The sequence below is a fragment of the Pinus tabuliformis genome, chromosome Q (assembly GCF_031772625.1).
Source record: "Pinus tabuliformis cultivar Carrire ecotype Pingquan chromosome Q, CPIR1, whole genome shotgun sequence".
Classification (NCBI taxonomy): domain Eukaryota; kingdom Viridiplantae; phylum Streptophyta; class Pinopsida; order Pinales; family Pinaceae; genus Pinus; species Pinus tabuliformis.
Window position 1 is genome coordinate 1,121,118,703 of NC_142296.1, and position 12,225 is coordinate 1,121,130,927.

The window sequence follows — 12,225 nt, forward strand, 5'->3', positions numbered from 1 at the left end:
AGTAGGTTTACAGATGACAAAAGTGGTAAGGAAGATGTAAACGCAGAACAAATTTACTTATGGTGATACCCGACATTGCACTTTGTAAGACACTCCCACCTACATTACTACCTCTAATAATGTATCCAACACTAATTAGAGACCCAATGCTCATAAAAAAACCTACATTAGTGATTTTTCACCTAGCAAAGGAATTCTAATTCCAAGAATGCTTCCACTTCTAGCAAGTTTTCCAATGGAAGGAATGCTCCCACTAAATATTGGTATAAATAGAGGGACATTTTCTCCACTCCAAGGACATTAATAAGGCATTTATTCCACCACCTACCATTCCTATAGATATATTATTGCCTTGAATGAGAACATTAGATTTGGTTGGATTTCCACCCCAAACAACCAAGGTTTTGATAACATTCAACTTTCCTGGGCCAATATGTCGATTATTGCATAAAAGGGTAGAGAGGTTGTGCTTTAGAGGGAGCTAGCTCACTTGAACAATAAGTGAATCAATTGGATTTATAAGTGGATGGTTGAAATTGGATGGAGTGTTATTCCGCCACAATTGGTGGATCACAATCTCCTTGTAGAGGACGAGGAGGAACCCCATCTATTTTTATAACGATGCCTTATAGAAAACCGTTACCTTCTTCTTTAAACTTCTCCTAAACTTAATCCTAACCAACATGGTTCATTGTGGTCTCTACTTCTAATTCACTTATGAGGATTCAAAAACATCAATTCTAGAGGCTAGTTAGAGGTGGCCCCATGAACTATTGAGGAAGGCCATGGTCCCTCCTTGGAAAATAGGGTGAATGATTAACCACTTCAAGGTCTCGAAAACAAACAAGAAAATATTATGTTCTGGAAAAATAGTAATAAAAGAAATCTTGTGGCATTTTAAGAACACCAATTCGCATAGCACAACCCTAAAAAAGCTTATGTAAGATGCCAATAAGTCAACATATTTTTGCAAAAGCTAGCTTAAGGGTATTAAATTTGAGGATACAACTAATGAAGAGCCAAATAGGTGCTTTCAACGGTCAACCTAGGAAACATTCTTCTAGTTCTCAAGCCAGACTTCTTTCAGTCTTTGACTCTGAGAAAGGTAAAATGTAGATGGCTTTCTTACAGGCTCAGATTCCACAGCCCAGGACTGTTTCACATTACCAGAAGCAAACCTCCTTTGAATTTGATGTTAAAGATGTACATCCAATTGATCAAATTGAGATGCACAAACAGACTGGACAAATTATTGCTTCTACCTTAACTAACACTGCCATGAGTCGGTCCAAAATGCAGGTTACCTTGCCTAATACACAGTCACAGCTTAAGCTTGAGAAAGTTTCATCATTGACCAAAGACACCAAGATCAATGCTTTGGAATATTTGGTGCTAAAGATGGGATATGATCCCTCTGATATAAAAGATGCATAAGAACTTGTCAAGACAAAATATACTAAGATTTCAGCATTAAGGAAGTAGCTAAAATTTCCATCTTCAGAGGACCCAATGACTAAAGAGATTGAAGAAATCGAAACTCAGAAATCTGACATGATGAAGCTCATCATGGAACAAAATATGAAAATAAAATAGATGGAGGAGCAAATGGATAAAATGTCAAAGAGAAAGAGGAAACTGTAAAAAGGGCCAATATTCCAATGGATGTTGTTCTTCTTACAACAGTCTCTATAACTACAGCTTCTACCTCAGGCAAAGTAGCAACTACTGGAACAATAGTAGGAGTTGAACATCTTGCTGAAGCTATTCAGAATCTATCTATTCAGATAGAGGAAATGAAGAAATTGCAGGATCAATTGAAGACACTACAACACTAGAAAGAAGTTGCAGACAATTCACATGCAGCTGAGTTTCAGAGGACAAAATTCAAATTGAGGTATTGCAGAAAGAAATCAAAGAATCTTACCTTGGAAATAAACTGAGTTTGGTAAAGGAAATGTTATGGGAAGAGATCACTGAATCAATCAAAGATATTTGGCCTTATATCAGGATCATCTTTGATCAAAAGGACTTGTTGGAGAAAGCTCACGATGTTATTGAAACCATCTCCAAGGAGCTTGAGGACATGCCAGAAGTTTCCACTGGAATAATCAAGTTTCTGAATTCTAAAGACATCAATAAGCTTGAAGAATTAGGAATTAATGATAGGACAGCAACCATACTCGAAATAAAGAAGATTATCACAAAGAAAAATCTCATTCTTCAGTTGGAGGAGAAATGTAGCTGTGTTAATGTCATAGTTCAACATTTTTTCAACAGGTTGGAACCATTGACCAGCTAGGGCTTTCCCTCTATGCTTGTGATAAATGATAAATTAATTCCCATTGAATAATATGTCTGAAAACTTGTAGAGGTCAACACCAGTGCAGCTACAGTTTCAAACATAAGAGGTGCAGCAACACCAAGGGTTATGTTAAATGTACTTACAGATACCTTTTCCATCCTAAATGAAATCAGACATATATTTTTAGTGAAACCCACTTTTACTAAATATACAGAAATGGATGAAGTTTATCGAAGGGTGAATAAGTTATCTATCCCAGATAAGAAACTCTGGAATAATTAACTAATTTACTTGACTAAAGGGAGGATCAAGTAGCATTCAACATTTCTAGGGACAATCATCAACAACATTCATCATTTCCAGGGACAGTCATCAACAGTTCAACACCAAAATAGTGACAGATCGACTATCATTTTATATTCCTAATTTTGTATTAATCTATTTTTGTAAATTTGTCTAAGATATTTTCTTAGCTCTAAGATTGTATAAATAACTCTCTTTAACAAGTTATTATGGGTTGCACCCTTGGAGAAACATTTGTAGCACTAAATGTACTCATCTTTTTCTAAATCATTAATACCAAAGCAAAGGATTCTAAATTTTTTATTCATACAATTTTGTATTCCTTGTATGTTTTCCAGTTTTCGTTCACTATGTTTTCTTCATATTCTTAAGTTTTACAAATATAACTAGATAGGGGTAGTTGAGTTTCAATTCACTCTTATAAGCTTTCTGAAGTGATCATCTTTAAAGAGAATGAATTATAAAAACTGTTTGTTTAAGTAATTCCCTCTAAATCATAAAATCATCAGTATCTTTGTAATCTTAGGCATATTTTGTCAAACTTTCTGAACATTGTTTGAAGGTTTTCTTACTTATGGTTATTTAATTTTCTTTTTGAAAACTGTAATAGTCATATTATCTTTTTGTTTCTACTCATCACCAAATAAGCTAAATCAATGTGTGGATTGTAATAACATCCCTTTGTTTAACATTAGTATTATTCAAGAAGGTTAGTCATCACTATTTTGAATATGTTTCATACATTGGTCCTCCAAAACTTAAAACAAAAACCCCCAAAACAAATATCTTAGATGCCTTGGAATGATAGCTAACCATTATCATCTCAGAGATACAGCAGGCGACTTCACAGCTCTTGCCACAAATTGGCATTTTTGAGCATTCTTCTTGCTTTTTTAGAACAACCTTGTTCATAGATATATTATGAAACTTTGTTAGGGAGTATACACAATGGTTTTGGGTTTTACAATCCCAACTCATTTGAAATATTTTTTGAATTTTAAAGAAGTGAACTTTCCTTTGTCATTTGTTCTTAAATATTTGATTGGTCTACTAATTTTCTCTTCTACCATAACTCTAAATTTCTTAAATGTATTAAACACGCCATATTTTCTTTTCAAAACATAAACCCACACTTTTTTGGAGAAGTCATATATAAATGTTACAAAGTATGATCATCCTCTAAAATAAATATATAGGGAATGACCCCCAAAAAATAAAAATGGATATAATAAAGAATAGCTTTACTAACATAACTACCTACATAAAATTGTGTCTGCATGTTTTCCAAATATAAAATGTTTGCAAAAATTCAAATTTACATATTTTAATTTCAAAGGTAATTTGTGATTTATCAGTACCTATAGTCCTTTCTTTCCCATATGACTAAGTCTTGATGCCATAAATAAGTGGATTTGATCACCTCCTCAGATACCACTATTGCTTCATTACATTGAGTACTTCCATCCATCTTATAAAGCTTTATTTTTTATTTTTGTAGTCTTCATAACCACTAAAGTGCCCTTGGACACTGTCAATGCTCCATATTGACCTATAAAATTATGACCTCCAAAATCTAAAGCACTTGAAGAAATTAAATTATTTTTCATTTCAACCACATGTATAACAACTGTTAACATACTTATAATGCCATCAAAAATTTTAATTTTGACATTTCTAACTCCAATGGTATTACAAGAAATGTTATTTCCCATAAGAAAAATTCCACCACCAATAGTCTCATATAAAGAAATTTAAATTTCTGTGTGGATACATATGATGAGAAACACCAAAATCTAACAACCATTCTTCATAGTTTTGAGGGACATTACTGTTGGGGATGTGTTATATACTTTGCATGACTAACACCTTGAGTGATATGTATGTTTTAAGGTCAACAAGGGGGTCACAAGGGGGAAGTAGCCCCAAAATTTTGGGTAGTTTTTTCGATCTGTTTTTGGCATTTTATGACAAGAGGTTTTCAATGTTAGTGATTTTTAGGCGCATGGTGGTTTTGCCCATGGTTTTGAAGACCTGTTTAAAGGAACTATGTTATATTCTAATCCATGGTTAATGAATTCTAGGTTTTTGAATGATATAACATGTATATAATGGATTGTAACATTGTAAAGGGATGTAATGCAAAATCAATCTAGTTTTCCTGGTTTTATGTATATTTTTTGTGATTGCCATAATATCTTTTCTATTAATTTAAAAAAATTTCTCTAGGTATTATCTGTATAGGGTTAAAAGTTACACCTACTAATACACAATACTTAGTCAATCATACCTAAACCTAATTCAACCAAATTTTCCTCCTTTTTGGAGTCTTCCTTGGATTATTGTTTCTTCAAACGATCTTTCTTAGGATGCCCTATCTTGTTATAGTATTACCATCTAAGCTTTCTCTTCTTTCCTTTCAACTTTGATCTCGATGTACCAATTGAGTTTTCTTCTCTTTATTTGGATCAACCTGTTTCCGCCATTTTTTTTGGTGTGGAGGCTTTAATACTTGATTTCTTTGGCACATCCTTAGATAATAACACTCTAACAATGGAATCAAATTCAAAAGTCTCAGTTGTACTAAAACTAATAGAATTTTCAAAATGATACCATAATCTAGATAATGAACACAACGATGTAATTAGCTTATCTTTTCCATCAAGTTTAACATCCATAACACTAAATGTTGGAATTAATGGAGAAAGATAAAATTAGGTTACTGTTGTGATGATGATAGGATTGAGACTCTATTTTAGGTCTCAGATCCTGTTATCTAGGGAGTGGTTGAAACCACCCTAATTGTGAGAAAGCCTATATGTACTAGGTTGTTCTCCTGATTGAATAATGTGTGTGTATTGTGTGTAGTGCTCAGGCACTCTCCAAGTATCTCACTTGGAGAGCCATTTCGTTAATAGAATATTGATTTTTATCATAGTATCAGAGCTACAGGACGGAGGGACCTATACACTGACTTGAAAGGACTAATGTGAAATCGTTGAGTGGTTAGGAGAGCCAATTACGTCGATCCAGTATAAATACTCCACGCATTTTCATTTTAAGGTTCGTTGCAGCTAACTGGTGTACTGACGCGAAGACCTTCGCGAGTAGCAGGTGCTAAATCGCGCCGACCTTGGTTTGTTTAGGAAAGTTCTTCGTCTGACCAGAATGCAGCCAAGAAATACTTGGTAAAATTGGCGTGGCAATATTCTGGAGCGCCCATAGTTCGAGCCCCCAGACTGATGTTCCACAGCTTCGACACATCGTCTACCACAACGAGATTGGAGTTGAGATAAATGACTCTTTCCACACAAGGCTCCAGCATGCCCGCCAAGTAGTTGCGAGCATAATTTAGAGGTTGTTCCAGAGTCTGTCTAACAGAAGTGGAAATCAAGCCTTTAATGAGATCTGCATTGAAAGAATAAACCTTGGTTTGTTCAAGATGATGACATGTGGTGAGCTTATTCACTGTGCTGCGTGAGGCGTGTAGGAGGCCGCTGGAATTTCAAATTGAATCCCTGCTCAGATCGAATTGCAGCTCCTTTGATTGATCACGGGAGACAAATGTTCAGCCTGCAATTATTTCTGAGAGAGCCGAACGGGCTTTAATAAGTTCTTTCCAACCTCTCTCGGTGTTCTCGACAACGGTGACATTGACATACCAATCCAGGAATGTTTATCAACTATGGGAGCAGCTTTGGTTGATTTGGGCGGTGTCTTGTTTTGGATCTCCTCTTTAGCAGGTCCACCAAAAGCCACGAGATCGACATACTGGTTGACAATTCTAGCCTCTTTAAGTCTCACTCACCACTTGTGCTAGAGCCATTGACCACCGTCGATGTTCGATTCATGCACGCGGGTGGTTTCTTACATGGCGTTTGCGACCAATATAGCCACCTGTGCATTTGTCGATTCTTGTATCAAACAATAACGTTGTAAATGTAAGGTATCAGTCCTTCCTACATTTTCTTGAGATCGTTCGATGATAATTTGCAATCGCTTAAGAGATCATTTGCTAAGGAGGCTGCCAACAAAGTCAGCGAGGAAGTGGAGAATAGCCACGGGTGTGGAGTGTGGTCTATCTGGAGTGTGTGTAGAGTGGTTGAGATCGCTTCTCTGGACAAGGGCATCGAGCTGTGTTTGAACACTTAGGAGCCTGACGTGAAGCAACGGGGAGGGAGAAGTTTCCCATTTCTCGTTCAATCAGTTAATATTTCGGCTATACTCCATTTTGTTTAGTGACAATGGCATGTACAGTCAATGGTTCAAGCTAGGGCAATGATTCTGAAGTTTTTTTTAAGATCTCTCTATTGTGAGAAGTGAGCATTGAGCCACACATGGAGCCAACCAACATGTGGTAAATTTGCGTGACCTCTCAAGCTTGAAGATTCTAAATAAACTGATGTGAGAAGATTGATTGTTGCTGTAGTATGGTGCACGCATCATCTGAGACACAAACAACATGTATTTTCCTTCATAATCTAGATTTTCATATTCTATCCCGTATTTTTGTCTGCTAGCATATTTATTCTGGAAATTTTGTTCTTTTAAGTAACCTAGAAGGTGCAGGTTGTGGAGATCTGAAAAAAAGAACAATTTGGAAAATTTTCTTCTAAATTATTATATGTCACAGAAAATGCCAATTTTTTCTAATTTGAACCCATCTTCAGAAATATGTGTTATTGACATACATCAAAAATAGATACTAATAGTGTTTCTAGCTTGTGAGAGGTCATTTAGTGGCTCATTGCTAGAGTCGAGGGCACTAAGACCTACGTGGCACATAAGCCATAGTGTACAAGGTTCTACAGTTGAAGAGCTGCCAAAGGGAGAAGTTTCCCACCTGTGTGGTAATGGGGTTGTTGGAGCTCGAGGACTATGTGGAGTTGGAAAGAAATCTCGAAGCAAGATAAGTTGGACTTTAAAAACATGTCTATATTTTCAGATATTTTTGATTCTGATGATGACGATTTTCTCATGTTGGCATTTGGAATTAGCATGGGTAGTATGTTCAAGTCATAAGAAATTTTAGAAAAATGTGGTTTGTTGATGACCACGAGAATCAAGAGGCATAGTCTGTTGTGCAAGATTCACGAGTTGATCTTTCAGAAGGGTGTGAAGAGGAACAAAGTGTTGAAGATCAATTGGACGAGCCACATGAAGCTGATTGCAAAGATGTGGGAGAAGAAGACAAAGCTCAACAGAATTTAAATTTAAATTATGATGATCTCATTAATATTCTATGTGTGACGTTACATCAACGAATGATGAATACATCATAGCTAACTTTCAGAAGGTTGACACCAGACATAATGAGAGGGAAAATTCTCCTAACCAACCTGTCACAATCTTGAGAAGGGAAAGAATAAGAATTAAATCTTTCCATCACTGGGGAAGACATGAGGTGAATATACATCACTACCTCATGGAAATGAAAGTGAATATGAAGCCTCGACTCAAGATGAACAAGTATGGGCTCTGCTGCAAGAAGATAAAAATGAAAACCTATGTTACCAAGTTGTTTCATGTTTTAATTGTAAGCCTAGCTGAGACTCAGACCAGCAGGCATATATTATTGTTGAGTACCCTTTCTCCATTAAGCATGATTGTTGGAATTAATGGAGAAAGCTAAACTTATATTACCGTTGCGATGATGATAGGATTGAGACTCTATCTTAGGTCTTAGAACCCCTTATCAAGGGAGTGGTTGAAACCACCCTGACTGTGAGAAATCCTATATGTACTAGTTTGTTCTCTTGATTGAATAATGTGTGTGTATTATGAGTAGTGCTCAGGCACTCTCCGGGTATCTCATCTGGAGAGCCATTTAGCTAATAAAGTCAGTTTTTATCACTAAACTCACAAATAAGAGTATTACACACATTCAAATGATCTATAATTTTTCGACATTCTTTCATTTTTAGACTGTATAACTACCTCTTCAAGTAGATTTGATTCATCAAGGACATCATCATGTAAAGGCTTTCCATATTTCTCCATAAGCTTCATGTTCTTACTTCATTAATAATGTTAAACATAACATCGGCTACAAAAAATAACCGAATTATGATGAGGGCCTTGGCATCTAGGTGTTCCCACTCTTCATAATTCATAGTTGTAGGTTTCCCCCCTTCCGTTTAACACCTTATGCAACCATTGTTGTACCCTATTTCTCATTTTGTTTCTCACAAATCACATGATCTTCATTGAACTCAATTCTTTTAGATCTTTCAATAAAAAAGAAATATATATATATATATATATATATATATATATATATATATATATATATATATATATCCAACTCAACTTTTTAAATAAATTTAAAATATTATTGAAAGAAAAAATACTAGGTAAATGTCAGGGTTTACCTATGTAACTGGTCATTCAAACTTTCGGCTTTACTTCTAGGCCTTCACTAGTAGATTCATTACATACCCTAGTCATCTATATTCTACGGACTAACTACCATAGTAAACTCTTCCCATGACAGCCACACTTTTTTCTACGCATATTGACTCCAGATACATAGTTATATCATAATTTTTCACCTTGCATTGGTCTCAACCTCTAGTGAACTACTCTAACTTTAGCAGCTTTAAGAACATGCTCAATTACTCCACCTCCAGACTATGACTTCTTTGTTACTCCCCTTTCCTAGCACATGTTTGTGTGTTCCTCTATTACCACGAGTTGGCTCCCTCTACATGGCTATAATGTAGTGATGTTTCCATGTACGAATAGACCCTCCTCACATGGTTTGGCTTTGATTTCATTGGACAAGTGTGGGACTGTAAATTTGCGGCTCGCTCTTATGTGGAAATATGTACCCAAAACCTTTGTGACCTCCCTCTTCTGTGCACGGGAATAAAACTCAACCACTTCACCTTGGCCCTTACTTTGATGACACCACAATCTCGACATGTGAATCAACTGAAATGTTTCTTGGTTAAAGTTCAACTTCCTTGGCTTCTACTTACCATGGCTTCGTCCCACTTGTTGGTTTTCATGGACTATAAATAACATCAACATAAGAATAAATCAATGAAAAGATTACATCTGCTTCATCTCATGCTTCATTGATCAAATGAAGTGAACATAGTTACTTCATTAGGAAAACCAACATCCTTAATTTAGCCATAAAATTTACTAAACTAATTTTTTTTTATTACATTATATCATATTATAATTATTAACACATTTTCATTTATGTGACATACTAACAATTCATTTAGATCATGGTCATGAACAATTTTTCATTTAGATCATGGTTGTGAACTCATTTATTATTTATTCGGTAGAGACTTGAAAGGACCAACGAGGGATGTAAGTTCATGATAAGGTATGGGCCAATGGTGTGAAATCTATTTCAAAACCATACATGAACTTGACTACAATTCATGAAAAGGAGTTCGCCATTCAAAATATTAAGCCTCGCAAAGGAGGATGTGATACGAAAATTTATTCTCATTTACGACCAATTCCTTCACTTGTGGCACTTATCAAATGTGAATAATAATGGTGATTCTTAATCTAGCTTCAAATTTGGAATTATAATCGCTACTGTTAATTTGAATTCAACTTAAGATGTTCAATGTAGGGAAAATTTTAGGGGCTAATATTTATAGGTGGGCTAATTTTCCATACTCTTTCAAAAAAACATATTTATCAATTTCCTTTTCTCAAAAATGGTTTTCCATATTAGATTAGCTAAAATTTCCAAACTTTATGACAAATTTTGATTCTTAAATTTTTGGACACTATAAAAATGTTGAGCTCAGGATCAAAAGTATTGCTCGGAGGTTGCTTACATACCTACTATGTTTGGATTATGGGGGTTGGACTAACAGAAACACATAAACCAATTGAAAATTTCATCTGCATTGTATCTCAAAATGATCTAATAGACCAAGTTGGGAGTAGTATATGTGTTACCAAGGATTATGCGTCCTATCTCTAGACCAACCATATGCAGTTATTAACGAGACAAGTTAATTGACAACCTTCTCGCTAGGTCTTTAAGAAATTTGTGTGGTTTTGTTATAGGCTTGCTGCAATTATTTGGACCATTTGGAATAGAAGGAATTCCATTTTTTTTTATTAGAAATTGGTTGATGTCAAGAATATTGTGATAAAAGTTGTCGCATATTATGTATAAATTGGGCTGATGAAGAGGAATGTGCATAAGATGGCGACCAGATACAAGGACATATGGAAGAATCTCCTTGTAGGGTTTCTTGATGGAGCTTGTTTATAGAGGAAATATAAGTGTGCTACTTTCATTGTTTTGGAATCGGGCAGGTATTATCACTTTTGGTGGGAGGTTGGATATGGCACAAACAACATGGAAACAATTATTGCATTATGGGGAGTTCTCATCTATTTCAAATGGTTGGGTATGGAGGTATTTCATGTTCATGGTGACACTAAGTGATCATTGATTGGGTCAAGGATATTGCGCAGTTCAATCCTCCTATCCTATATAACTAGATGCGATGCATTAGGAACTTGGTGAGGACTTTCCATAATATTTATTTTGGGCATATCTACAGGGAACAAAACTAAGTTGCCGATATTTTATCAAAGAGATGTATATCTAAGGATCTATGGAAGTTCTTATTTGCAATATTTGTCCAGGATTCCTTGGTAAATGCCAGTAGCATTAATTTGTCCTAGGGTTCAATGTTTCTTACATTTTGGAGATGAATAGTGACACAAAAATGGTGGCGACAAACAATGTTTTGTGGAACTTTTGATAGAACTTATTTGTATGGGATATAGACAGATAGATTGCACATATAGATATAGAAGTTCAATATTGGTTGATAGATAGGAGGGGTTTTGTATAGAAACTTCATATCACTTAATGTATCTCTTCATGGTACATAGGGTATACGATGTTTACACTAAGATAGATCTTTGATAGTGTATTCTCTTTTTATTTAATGGAAATAAAGTTTTTTTCTTCTTATAAAAAAAATATTGTTTGATGTTGGTGGAGTGGAAATCAATGTCAAACTTTTCTTTTTTGGTAGTTTAGTTTCTCATGACAATGTGTCTCGTCTCCTAGCTAACACCTAGTATGATAATGAATGACATTGGAACTGTTAAAATCCCTTCTTAAGATTTTGGGTTCTAAAAATGGCTTATTTGTTTGTGCTAACACAATTGGTACACTACAAGTTTTTCTTGCAAGTTACACAGTGCAAAAAGATATTCGACGCGATATTATTTTTGTTTCAAAAGAAATAGAAATTCTAAGGACGATTTTGATCAGATCGAGTTTGGAAATCTGGGTTATAGCAATCAAGTTTTAATATTTTGGGTGGCCAAGGGTTTTTAATAATGTTGAATCCATTTCCACCATAAAAAACAAACACTCTTACTAGATTTTTTTGAAGAAAATAACTAAATGCCTTGCTAGACAACACCAATCTTTAGTGTTTTCTAATGGGATTCTGTCTTCATTGGTGCAATTTTAGCGGCGTCAAAGGAGAATTTACCTTGTGCAAGAAAATGTTATGGCTATTTTAGCTAATATTTATTGTAGTATTTTTTAGTGCATATTCTTGGAGAAGCATTAATGCATGTTGAAGTTATGTTCTTTGGGTTATGCATTAAAA

At 35.0% G+C, this 12,225-nt stretch overlaps 1 pseudogene; it reads right to left on the bottom strand.

Moving 5' to 3' along the window:
• Positions 1 to 5,744: 5,744 nt before the first annotated feature.
• The window catches only part of LOC149223459 (putative galacturonosyltransferase-like 5 pseudogene), a 70,997-nt pseudogene continuing 64,516 nt past the window's right edge, over positions 5,745 to 12,225 (bottom strand).